Below are 12,081 nucleotides of genomic sequence, written 5' to 3'. Positions count from 1 at the left end.
ACCCTTTCTCCCCTAGTCACTGTGGTCACCCAATTCTGCAACCAGCACATGGTGTGAGTTGCACCCTGAGTCATAATCCTCATGTCTATACTTTTGGGGGCAATTTTTAGCCCAGTGTCCCATTTCCTTGAAGTAAGCACATTAATCATTCTGCACCCTGAAGCGCTTTATTGTGTGGGAGTCCTTACCTTGATTTCTGGCTAGGAGACTCAGGTGGCGCTTTTTTTCATCTGGATCTCCAGCAGTGGATGCTAGAATTCCTGCCATATTTCGAGTCTGTTTTGCATTCTCTCCAGCAATGTGTTTATACTCTGGAGTTTCTTGGTTGCTGTACACTTTCTGAACTACTGTTAACAGCTCCTGGATGCTCTTATCTGCAAGCCCATCTATTTTCTATAACTTACACCTGATGTCAGGCGCTGCCTGAATAATAAAAGACATAAACCGCAGCTGATCTATTCTCTTCAGCCTCAGGATTTATAGGGAATATGACCTAAAGACCTCTACAGTCTGTTCTAAAAAGACTGATGGTGATTCTGCCTTGTGGTACACTACCGATTTTAGCCAAATTGGTGGGCCGACAAGCGGCCACAGAGACCTTTCATCTGAACCTGGCAGTAGACTCAGAGCCTCCCCTTACATTCTGCCAAGTTGAAATTCCAGTTAGGACGGGTCAGGGGGAAGGCTTGGTCAATTAGGACAGGGTTGGCATCGGTTGCCATCAGGTCCTGGGACCAACTTTCGGGCCTCTCTCAGAATTCTCTTTCTTCCGTAGTAAACATTACCTGTAACAACTGATTGCAATCTTCCCAGGTGGGCTGATGGGTAAATATAACAGAATCAAGAAGGTTACAAGGGCCTTTGGATTATCTGAGAAACTAGGGTTTTGGTTTTTCCAGTTCTAAAGATCGCTAGTGGAAAATGGCCAATACCGCATCTGTTCATTGCCCTCATCATCCTGTGGGCAGACTGCCCTCAGGGAGAGAGGAACCCTGTGCAATTCCTGTTGTGCCCGTCCTCTGGTGATGGGTGGACTACTCAGATTCCCTGAGCCTCCCTGGGCCCCATCCCTGTCCACAGGCTCTGTTGGGGAAGGCAGTCGGTAAGGTGAGGTGAGAAAAGGAGTTCATCCTCTCTCTGTTCCTCCTTGCAGCACAGGGGCCAAAGGCTTATGATCCCCTCGCCTTTTGTCCTCTCATAAGGTGAAGATAGTCTTGTGTATCAGCCCTTTGGAGATAAAGGGTTTTAACCAAGGCAGGAGTGGGGGGTGTGTGTGTTACAAGGTCCTCCCAACAATTATGTAAGGAATCTGGTCCGGGTGTCCAGGTTCGCTGAAAATCAGGTCCTTCCTCCTAGAAATGATATATGGGTCAAAGGTTCTCTCTACCAGCCTACAGGTTCCAAATGCTTGCCATTTGGTCTTGCAAAAGATGGTTAGTTTATTTATTTATTTTTTTAGTTTTTAATTTTTTGTCCTATTTTTACAATCCTGAAAATGGTCCAGAATCAAAGTTATGGGAGTAGGGGTACTCTTAGTCTGAGTCAGGATAAAGCATAACAATACACAGACAAACAGGACAATTGCACCAAACCAAAGACACAGCTCCAAGCTGTTTACCTGCCCCCCTATCCCAATGAGACCCCGCTATCCCAGCATGACTCTACAGAGAACTAACCACGCTATCTGCGTGTCATACCGCAAAACTGAGAGGCAGCTATGCTATGGCCTGCCTCCCCAGAGGGAACTACCCTCTGCAGAAGGGCTCCCCAGGAACGTCTTCTTTGGTGCCCCACCTGTGACCTTTTGTGAGTTTCCAGATCGTTTTTAGGCACTAAGGTTTCTGGGACCACTCAGAAAAACAAAACAAAACAAAAACAAAACAAAACATGACACAGACATGAGAGACATGAAACAGAACACAGCAAACTTACCGGCCAGTTGAAAGCTCTATGGGCTGTAGTCCTAGTGGGCTTTGGGGTATCCCGAATGAGCCCCTAAATGTTATGCCCAAATCCATAATCCCGGACAAGCTGTCAAGGAAACCAAGAGTCCCGTATGTATCAGCAAAGAGCCCCGTATGTATCAGCAAAGAGCCCCGTATGTATCAGCAAAGAGCCTTTATTTTAATCAAGTTTGCCAACTCAGTCTCCCCGCATGTCTGACACATTGGAATAGCCTGAGACAAAGCCGGGCTTCAGGAGACACCACAAGCTGAGATCACCCAACCACTACCTTCCCCCCACCAAAGCACAGACCATTCAAAGGGAATTCCTTGCATTCCATGCACTGTAGCTAGAAACACCTGCAGCTCAGAATCACCAGGAAACCCTAGAGGAATGTCAGTCAATCAGGGGCCTTAAAACCTCAGAAATCCCTCACTCTCACCTTTACTACTATAAAACCCTATTCGAATTAAGCTTGGGGCTCTCCAGCTATTCCAATATGGTGGACATGCCGGGAGACTGAGTTTGCAAACTTGATGGGGGCTGGGAAAGCTGAATCACAGGTCTCTTGATCTCCTCTTATTTTGTTTTTTCCTGCTGGGACATTATCAGCTATGATATGATCAGGTCTGGTATTCTTCTGCTGAAAGTATTAAACCAGTCGCTCTGGAAGCCATCTAGCTTGATCTTTATCCTGGAAAAAAAAAAAAACACACAGACATGCCCTAGACCCCATATTAATATACGGTCTGGCCCTCTCCACATGTCATTGTAAGGGTCTCTCCACCTTGCTCTAGCACAAGGTAGTCTTTGTACTATTATGCCACAATCTGTTTGCTGCTGAATACTCATGGACATCCATATTTAGAAAATTTAGTGTAAACAGTGCATGATTTAAGGCATTATATGTCATCTGAGGATATAATTCACCTCCTTTTATCTTTTGAAACTATGTTTTTAAGGAGCTATGTGCATGCTCCACAATTCCTTGCCCCTGAGGATTGTAAGGAATATCAGTAAGTTATTCCATTGAGCACAAAATCTCTGAAATGCTTTAACATATTTGGACCCATTGTCTGTCTTTTTTACTTTTGGGATTCCCATGCATGAAAAACATTTCAAGCAATGAGTTATAACATGATTAGTGGCTTCCCCAGTTTGTGCAGTGACCATCATGAATCCTGAATACATATTTATTGTCACAAGCACATATATCAATTTTTTTAATTTAGTAACATGAGTAACATCCATTTGCCATATATGATTAGGAAGCAGTCCTCAGGGATTTACCCCCAAATGAAGCACAGGTAAATATTGTGGGCACCTCTCACAATGCTTAACAATTTGGCGAGCAGCTTCCCTTGTCTATTTAAATTGCTTTTTAAAACTTAAACTGCTTTGATGGTGCAAAGCATGTGACTGCTGAGCAAGTTCAATCTGAGATAGAGCAATTATTTTTTTAAGTTTGTCAGCTAAAGCATTACTTTCAGCTAATGGCCCAGGAAGATTTGAATGCACACTGGTTGCCATGCCCTCAGGTAAGACATTCCATTGATATCTCTTCATTGGCTCTCTAAAATTAACTGAGGGAATACTAAAAGCAAATCTTTGGCGATCTTGTGGTGCCAAAAGGATGGTATAAAAACAATCTTTAAGTCTAAAATAATTTTATGGGTTACCTTTAATATGGCAGCCCTAGCTGTAATGCTCCCATTGGCTGCACGGTTGCATTAACCTCCCTTAAATCCTGAAGCAATCTCCATTTTTTTATTTCTTTTTAATAACAAAACTTGGAGAATTCCATGGTGAGTTAGATGGAGAAATGTTCCCATTATCCAGCTGTTCTTGCACTAACAGCTGGGCAGCTTGTATTTTTTTGTATGTGTTAGAGGCCGCTCATTCACCCATCACTTTTTCAAACTATTGGGTCTGTATGGAGTGCGGGGTATTTCAGTGACTTCTTCTAAAAATATCCTAATCCTGCCCTAGGAGGTCTATTGTCTGGTACAATAGAACCAATCTTTTCCATGTTATTCTTGCCTAGACCTTGATTAGGTAATAATCCTTGTTGAAACATCTGGGGGAATATAAATATACCCCCATTCTGGACATTAAATCTTGGCTCCATAACTTCACAGGTTAACAAGGAATAATATATGGCCAGAAAGTTCCTTCATGTCCTTCTCCATCTTTCCAATGCAGTTCATTACTACTCTGTTCAGGATTTCTAGTCTGACCAATTCCTTGTAGCTGTGCAATATATTGTCTTCGTTTTTGGCCACATAGAGGCCCATTGGCTGGCAGTTGTAACTGAAATAGCCACACCAGTATCTAGAAGACCAGAAAATCTTTATCCATTTATAAACAAAGTATCAAAGCTAAAAAAGAAGCATGGAGTCCCTTTTGTGTTGACCAACGACTCCTGGGCATGGGCACTGCCCTGGTGTGTAGTTCATATACCCAGGGAAGCTCCATGGGAGGAAACTGATTTTCCCAGCAGCCATCTGTTTCAAATAGCTTTTGAGCGGGGTTAGCACTTTGTGTCTACCTCCAGTTCTCAGTGCTGGGATTTTATTTAGGAGGATTGAACTTGTATAGGTCTTATGTTTGCTATCACAGTCTTTCTGAGTCCATGTGTGTATCAGTCCTGTTACAACTGGAAGACACTGTCTCCTTGCATTCATCCATCACTTCTGCCTCTTTTCTCTTCCACACAGAACTCTGAGCCCTGAGGAGAAGGCGTTAATGAAGACAACCTGTTTAGGGTGGAGTGCTCCGAAGTCTCTCATTCTCTGTCCTTGTTTAACTGTGGGTCTTTGTGTTCATTACCACCTATTGCAAGACAAAGCTTCTCTGATGAGTCTAGAGTGATGTACTGTCCTATGGGAATAACAATATATCAATAGGAGTCATTTAATTGCTATGTGTGGGTCTCCCTCCTCCTCAGGGATCACTGGTCATTAGTCTGTGAGGAAGGAGGGAGCAGAATCAGGGAATCGGGTTCAGATGATTGTGAGCATGAGTGGAAATGGCCTTCAGGGAGACTGCTTCAGTGTTAGAGCTCAACTTTATTCCAGTGTAGGAGAAATATATAGGACGGGAAGAGCAGCAGGGGCATCACCTGATTTGCATTTGGCAGCATAGTCCAATCATACAGCTGGGAGTACAATACCTAATTATCACATGGGAGAGCATCTCCGGGGATTTGTGTCAAAAGTCATGCTTGAGATAGGTCAGGCATCCAGGCTTAAGGACAGCTCTAGATAAGGTCAGGTCTCCAGGCCAAAAGACACTATCCAGGACTCCTGGAAAGGGACTCCTGCATTTTTCAACAATCTCAGGGAGCTGTCTGGACATGGTGGGTTAAAGGTGTGTGAAACCAATGCCTGACTGACCTCTGGAGGATTTAGCCTTGCCTCTGGTCTTCAAGCAAAATTTATTTATCAAAATACAAATAATATACCACTACAGTTTACCTCTTTGCACACCATTTATAGTGTATTAAGTGATAGTTCCTGGTAGCTATTATGCATGAAGAACTTCCAGATCTGAGTTTAAAGAGAATCTGAAAAGCTTTATTATTGCATCACGTATTAAAATATTAAATACGGGCGGCTGGGGAGATGGAAAGCAAAGTACTTTCCACACAAGCATGAGGATCTGAGTTTGGATCATCAGAAACGATGTAAAACTAACCCTGTAGCGTGTGTCTGTGAGCCCAGTGTTTTTATAGCAAGATGAACTGTGGCAACAGGAGGATCCCCAAAGTTCATGGGCCAGGAAGCCAGGCTATGCCTCTGAGACTGACAAGAGAGGGACTGACAAGAGATACTGTTTCAAAAAAGACATAAGGCAAGAAGAAACACTGGCGTGCACTTGTGTGCAAGCACATACACACACCCAGAGGGAGAGGGAGGGTGAGAGAGAGAGAAAGAGAGACTATAATACTTAAATTCTAATTAGTTCATATGAAAGCATGCAGTCTACTGGACAGATGCTGTACAATGCAGGTTCTAATATTTCTAATAATAGAAATTCTGTCAGTAAACAGTCTATTTTTGCATATTTGTCAAAGCTGGGTTTTTTTTTTTTTTTGTATTTTTTGTTTGTTTCTTGTTGTTGTTTGATGTAATTTCTATCCTGGTCCACAGGGTTTATTGTCAGCCTAGGATAAGGACTTTAGCCTAGGTCTCAAATATCTTACCACCAGGTGGCGTTCAAACTTCGCTTAAAGTCTTGTTAAAATTACATTATAAATAATGCCATTCAAAATTTCCACTTCCTCCTCTCCTCCCACTTCCCTCCTGCTTCTCCCTAAACCCCCCTCCAGTCCTAAGGGAGGGCAGGGTACCCTGCCCTGTGGGAAGTCCAGGGCCCTCCCTCCTCCATCCAGGCTTAGGAAAATATGCATCCAAATAGACTAGGTTCCCAAAAAGCCAGTACATATAGTAGAGAAAAATCCCAGTGGCATTATTATTGGCTTCTCAGTCTGCCCCAATTGTCAGCTACATTCAGAGGGTCCAGTTTGATCCCATGCTCATTTAGTCCCAGTCCAGCACACTGTCTCAGTGGGTGGACCAACTCCTCCTGGTCCTGATTTCCTTGCTCATATTTTCCCTCCTTCTGCTCTTCAATTAGACCTTGGGAGCTCAGTCCTGTGCTCCAATGTGGGTCTCTGTCTCTATCTCCATTAGTCACTGGACAAAGGTTCATATTTGTATTTTTGGGTCTGGGTTATCTCATTGAGTGTTTTTTTATTTCCATCCATTTGCATGCAAAATCAAGATGTCATTGTTTTTTTTTTTACCACTGAGTAGTACTCTAATGTGTAGATATGCTTAAAGTCTTTAATGGCACAAAAGATACAGAAAACTGTAAACTGTAACCTGGTCATCTCAGGCAATTATTGCCTGCAGAGATTCTGAGCATCTTTGTTTGGTTCAGTATAGTCTCTATTTTGGTACAAGCACCAGCAAACAAAAGTACCCTAAAATCCAGCATCAGCCTTTATTAATTGTTTTTGTTTTATTTATATGTTATGATATGCACGATAGACAGCAGTAAGAAAGTCAACAGAATATCAGTTTTAAAGCTGTTAAGATCTTATAGGCTTACAATTCAAATTTTAATTTTAAATAGAAAATGGACCCAAAGTAAATATGAACCAGTAGTTCCCATGTATGCACTGAGGTCATGAGAAATGCTCTCTAGCTTAGGGCCGTGTTTTTTATTCCTGCTTGTATTTCCTCTAACTTATCTCTATGCATCTTACTCTCTGAACACACCTGATGGTGCATTCATTGAACAACATTCCTTGTGCTGAAATTCTGCTTAATGTCTGTCATTGGTTGGATTGTTTACTGGTTATTTCTGTTATCTAGAAATAACCCAACCTTTGTCGGTGCCCCTGAATTGTAGGTTCTTTTACCTGGTGTGTCTTCAAAAACAATTCTTGTTTCAGGCATCCTTAGAAGGCATGTGTGGGCCTCCCACAGGTCTTTCCCAACCATCTCCATCACTTTAGAAACTTCCTTTCTCACAATCACACCATTGCTAGTTTATTCTGCAGTCTTTAAAAGCTTTAAAGATGCCCTCCTGATAAAATAAACCTTGATTTCAATGTAAGATACATACTTCTAATCCTCATTAGTATTTTTATGAGCAATATCAACATGAATTTTGAAGTTTTATCTGTTATGAAAATGAGAAAATGGGGCCAGGACTCTCAGTTGGTTTCTCATATATTTGAGACTATTAACCTCTGCTTAGATAATTATTACAGTCTCTTCAGAGACACTTGTTTCTTTTAATTTTGTTTTGTAGTATTTTTAATAGACTTGTATTCATTGTGCATGGTTCTGAATTACTGAAGACTGTTTCCATGCAGGCACATAATATGCATTGCCTATAGTCCACCCAAAAGCCGAACCCTCTTTTCCCTCCCTCTATCCTCCTGTTCATCCATTTTGCTCCTCTTGACAGTTTCAACTGTTTTCATATCGTATTTGATTTTGAATGTCTATATAGAATCTGTGATGTATAAACAAGAGAATATGAGATATTTAACAATGTGACATTATTCTTCTTTATAGCTAAAATTTTCCATGGTGAATATAAATTTTTTTTGACTCCCAGCTTGCCTCCATATTGAAATTCAGAGTAATTTAACTTTGGACGTCTTTCTCACCTTTCCTGATAGAGCCTTCCTTCTCTCCTCTTCTGCTGGAACTCTCTCATGCTTACCAAGGAGCCCAGCCCATTAGCTTGCTAGCTTTTTTGTGCATTCAGAACATCTCTTCTATATAAACCAGGGAAGCTGCATTTATGAAATCTCAATGATGTCGTTGTCTAAACAAGAGCTGTACTGTACAATGACAGCACTACTGACATGCCAACATGGATGAGGGAAATCTCACAGGGCCGCATCTTAGACGAAGAGCTAGAGACAATCAATATCTACTGAGGGGGTCAGTCCTCTCCAAAGATGAGGCCCTGATAGGTGATCCAATGACAAAGTGACTGTGATTTGATTTGAGCCATGGTCCACACAATGAAACCTGTACTTGGCACTATTGTTGGGCCAAGAGTCTGTACTAGATATGTCATAGGCCCAAGAGAAGAACCTACTATGACTCTCCTGCTTGAGAGACATGGAATGAAATTAATGTCTAGCTATTGCCTATCAGCATGACCCTACTAATAATCTTAAAGTAGCCGAAGTCTCAGACCACCTAGAGTACTGGTCTCAGGTAGATAATTATCTTTAGCATTGGTTAAAGGAGACCCACTCACCCCAAAGAATAAATGACATCGTGTCTGTGTGTGGCTTTTTACAGATACATAGGCATGGATAAAGTCTTCAGTTCCATGAGGCATTCTTTAATTTACACTTTATTTCATAAACTTGTTATTTTCTCAAGCTTTTTGTTATTTAATATTCATATAAATATTGAAAATCATAATTGCCCTAAATTTGTTTATAGTATTTCAAGGCTTAAATCTAGTATGTATTTAAGTTAACCTATCCCAAATATTTAAATGGTTATAAATTTATTTTACTTTCATCTTCTAAATATTTAATTAAAAACCAACACCAGACTTGAAATTATCCTTATTGCTTTAAATATTTTTATGAAATTTCTTTTTGTCCTTTATCAGGGTGGCATTCGGTAGCCTTTTTCTACATGCTGACCGAGATAAATTTTCCACTCGTATAATCAAAAGCAGTCCAGATATGGAGGCACATAATAAACACTTCAATTAGGATCAATTTTGGACTGATTCAAGTAGTAATTGACAGAAGGTAGGCCCATGCTGTCTATTCCAGTTCCTCTACTGGTGTGCTTTAGTCAAGTAGAAAGGAATGAAGAATGCACCATTCTGTGGTGCAGAAATGAGTCTGACAGATCACTGAATACTCAAACTATTTTGGGCATCAGCAAAGTGCTTCTTAGGTGTTTATACTTTCCAGGAATTGAACTGCAGAGATCAATTCATAACTGAAACAACAGCAGGATGTTAAAGCTAAATGCACTTACCAGAGCCCTGCCAAGGCTTTTAATTGCGGAAACCATCTTCTTGGATAAAGAGTTTGGAGTGTTCACAGATCACTTTAGTAGATCCTGTGCTTATGAAGGTAATGACCCTTGTGTCCGAGGAACTGGTTTTCCTGGAGAAGAAACATGAATGCACTGTTGTAGGTAAGCTATTTTCTACCAGAGCATCTCTATTTGGTTGAGGACAGACTTTGAATCCTGGGTCCTGGAGGAACCACGATGCAATCGCCCAAGACAAACTATTTCCTGTGTTTACACATCATTTGTTTCTAAAGTGCTTAAAGTCCAGGTGTCTAGTTGTTCTGTATTGTGAGCTACTGTAGTCTTCTGCCAGGGAGAAATGAAGGCTAACTCTCAGGACTCTGTTTAAACCCTTATCGTGAGTAATCAGGATAACTTATGGATATTTTGAATTAACACGCACATTGGGCTTGGTCTTTGAAGGAAAGAAAACTTGAGGGAAATTGTATCTCCAGAAAATGTTGAGAAACAAGAAAAGTACACAGAAGATGGCCCTGCGGACCGTTATGGAAGAGCTATTCAGCATATGCCAGTGGCATCTAAGAGCTGCAGAAGAAATAGTAGGTCACTGAAGAAGAACATCTGAAATGATATCAAAATCAAATCCCCACAGGTATCTATGGCTGGCTCAGTTGGCAAGCATTTTTACTTATAAAGCAGAAGCATGTTTCTGGTGCCTTTAATACTCAGTGTTACGGTGTCTGGTGTCCCTTTAATGGACCATTATGTACACTCTTTTAGACTCCAAATTACCACACATGGTCACAAATAGGGATCCTTGAGGTTCCCTTTCATAATGACAACTCCCTACCCACATATGTGTGTGGTGTGTCTGTCTGTCTGTGTGTGTGTCTGTGTGGTTTGTGTATGTGTGCCTGTGCATGTAAGCATTCGGTGTTTTTGCATGTGTGCATGAGTTTGTGTATGCATACCTGTGTGTGTGTGTGTGTGTGTGTGTGTGTGTGTTTATGAGTATTAGTGTGCTTGGTGCATGCATCTAGTGCAGAGGATAGATATTTCCCTTTAGCTTTTGTCATCTTTGGTGAAGGACATCTTGTTTGATCTTGTGTATTTTAGGTTAGCTGCCTTTCAAACTGGCAATTCATTCGTTTCTACCAGCCATCGTGCCATATTAACACTTGGATTATGGATGTCTACTGCTGTCTGGTTTAGTGATCCAAACTGAGATTCCCATACTTGCATGGTAGAAACTCTACCTAATCTCCCCAGGCCCTAACTCTGTTACTTTAAAAATAATTTAAAAAGATGAAATTCATACAGTTTACAGGATGAAAATTTATTATCATTACATTAAACATTTTTATGTCATCTGCTCACTAGCCTTTCCTACACTAGAATGTTGTGCAGTCACAACCCTTATCTAACTGAAAGCATTTTTTACCCCTCAAGATAGATTTTATCTCTGAACGTCTCACCTGCTTCCCCTTTCCAGACCCACTCCTTTAAATGTGATTCATGACAAGTGCTTTTGGTGCCTGTGACCTCATCTGACAACACAATCTGCTTCCATGGCCACCATCATTCATTTGATTCTGGAGCATAGGACAATATCTCTCTTCATAGTCACCAAACTGCCAGGGTTCATCTGCTGTCTGCCTGCTGTCTTATCTACCTGGCGGCTCTATCACCTGGCTGCTCTATCACCTGGATGCTCTATCACCTACATGTTCTATCACTTGGATACTCTACCACCTGCATGGTCTATAACCTGGATGTCCTATCACCTAGATGCTCTATCACCTGGACACACGATCACCTGGCATGGATGAGCTTCACCTGTGTAGCCTGATCTTGGATTTCTCTATGTACATGAAAAGCATGAATTAAAAAATTCTTCATTAATTAATTAATTAATTTAACTTCTCTGTGCCCACTACTATGATTAGAAAAAAAATGCTCGGGAGAGGGAAATCTGGATCAGAAGCAAGTTTCAGACTCGACTTCGGTCTCTGACAGAAAATGCATCATTAAACACAAATTAACTTGCCCTTGCTGTCTGAATTTAGTATTAGTGCCAATATTTTTAACATGACCTATAAAGGTGCTTCTGAAGGGCAAAGTATTATTATCTCCAGACACAGTGACTATCATTTGGATACAAACAATCTTTTTTATTTCTTTTAAAGATTTCTTTCTTTCTTTCTTTGTTTCTTTCTTTGTTTCTTTCTTTCCTTCCCTTCCCTTTCCTTCCTTCCTTCCTTCCTTCCTTCCTTCCTTCCTTCCTTCCTTCCTTCTTTCCTTCCTTCCTTCCTTCCTTCCTTCCTTCCTTCCTTCCTTCCTTCCTTCCTTCCTTTCTTTCTTTCTCAGTGTTCTGCCTGCAGGCCAGAAGAAGGCACCAGATCTTACTACAGATGGTTATGAGCCACTATGTGGTTGCTGGGAGTTGAACTCAGGACCTCTGGAAGAGCATCCAGTGCTCTTAACCTCTGAGCCATCTTTCCAGCCCTATAAGTAATCCTTATGTTGATTTAAACCCACCTGCCTGGGAGATTTAAATAAAAGTATGAAACTACATGTTGGATAAATGACAAAGTGTGGT

The sequence above is a fragment of the Arvicola amphibius genome, chromosome 1 (assembly GCF_903992535.2).
Source record: "Arvicola amphibius chromosome 1, mArvAmp1.2, whole genome shotgun sequence".
Lineage (NCBI taxonomy): Eukaryota > Metazoa > Chordata > Mammalia > Rodentia > Cricetidae > Arvicola > Arvicola amphibius.
This window is presented reverse-complemented; position numbering follows the sequence as displayed.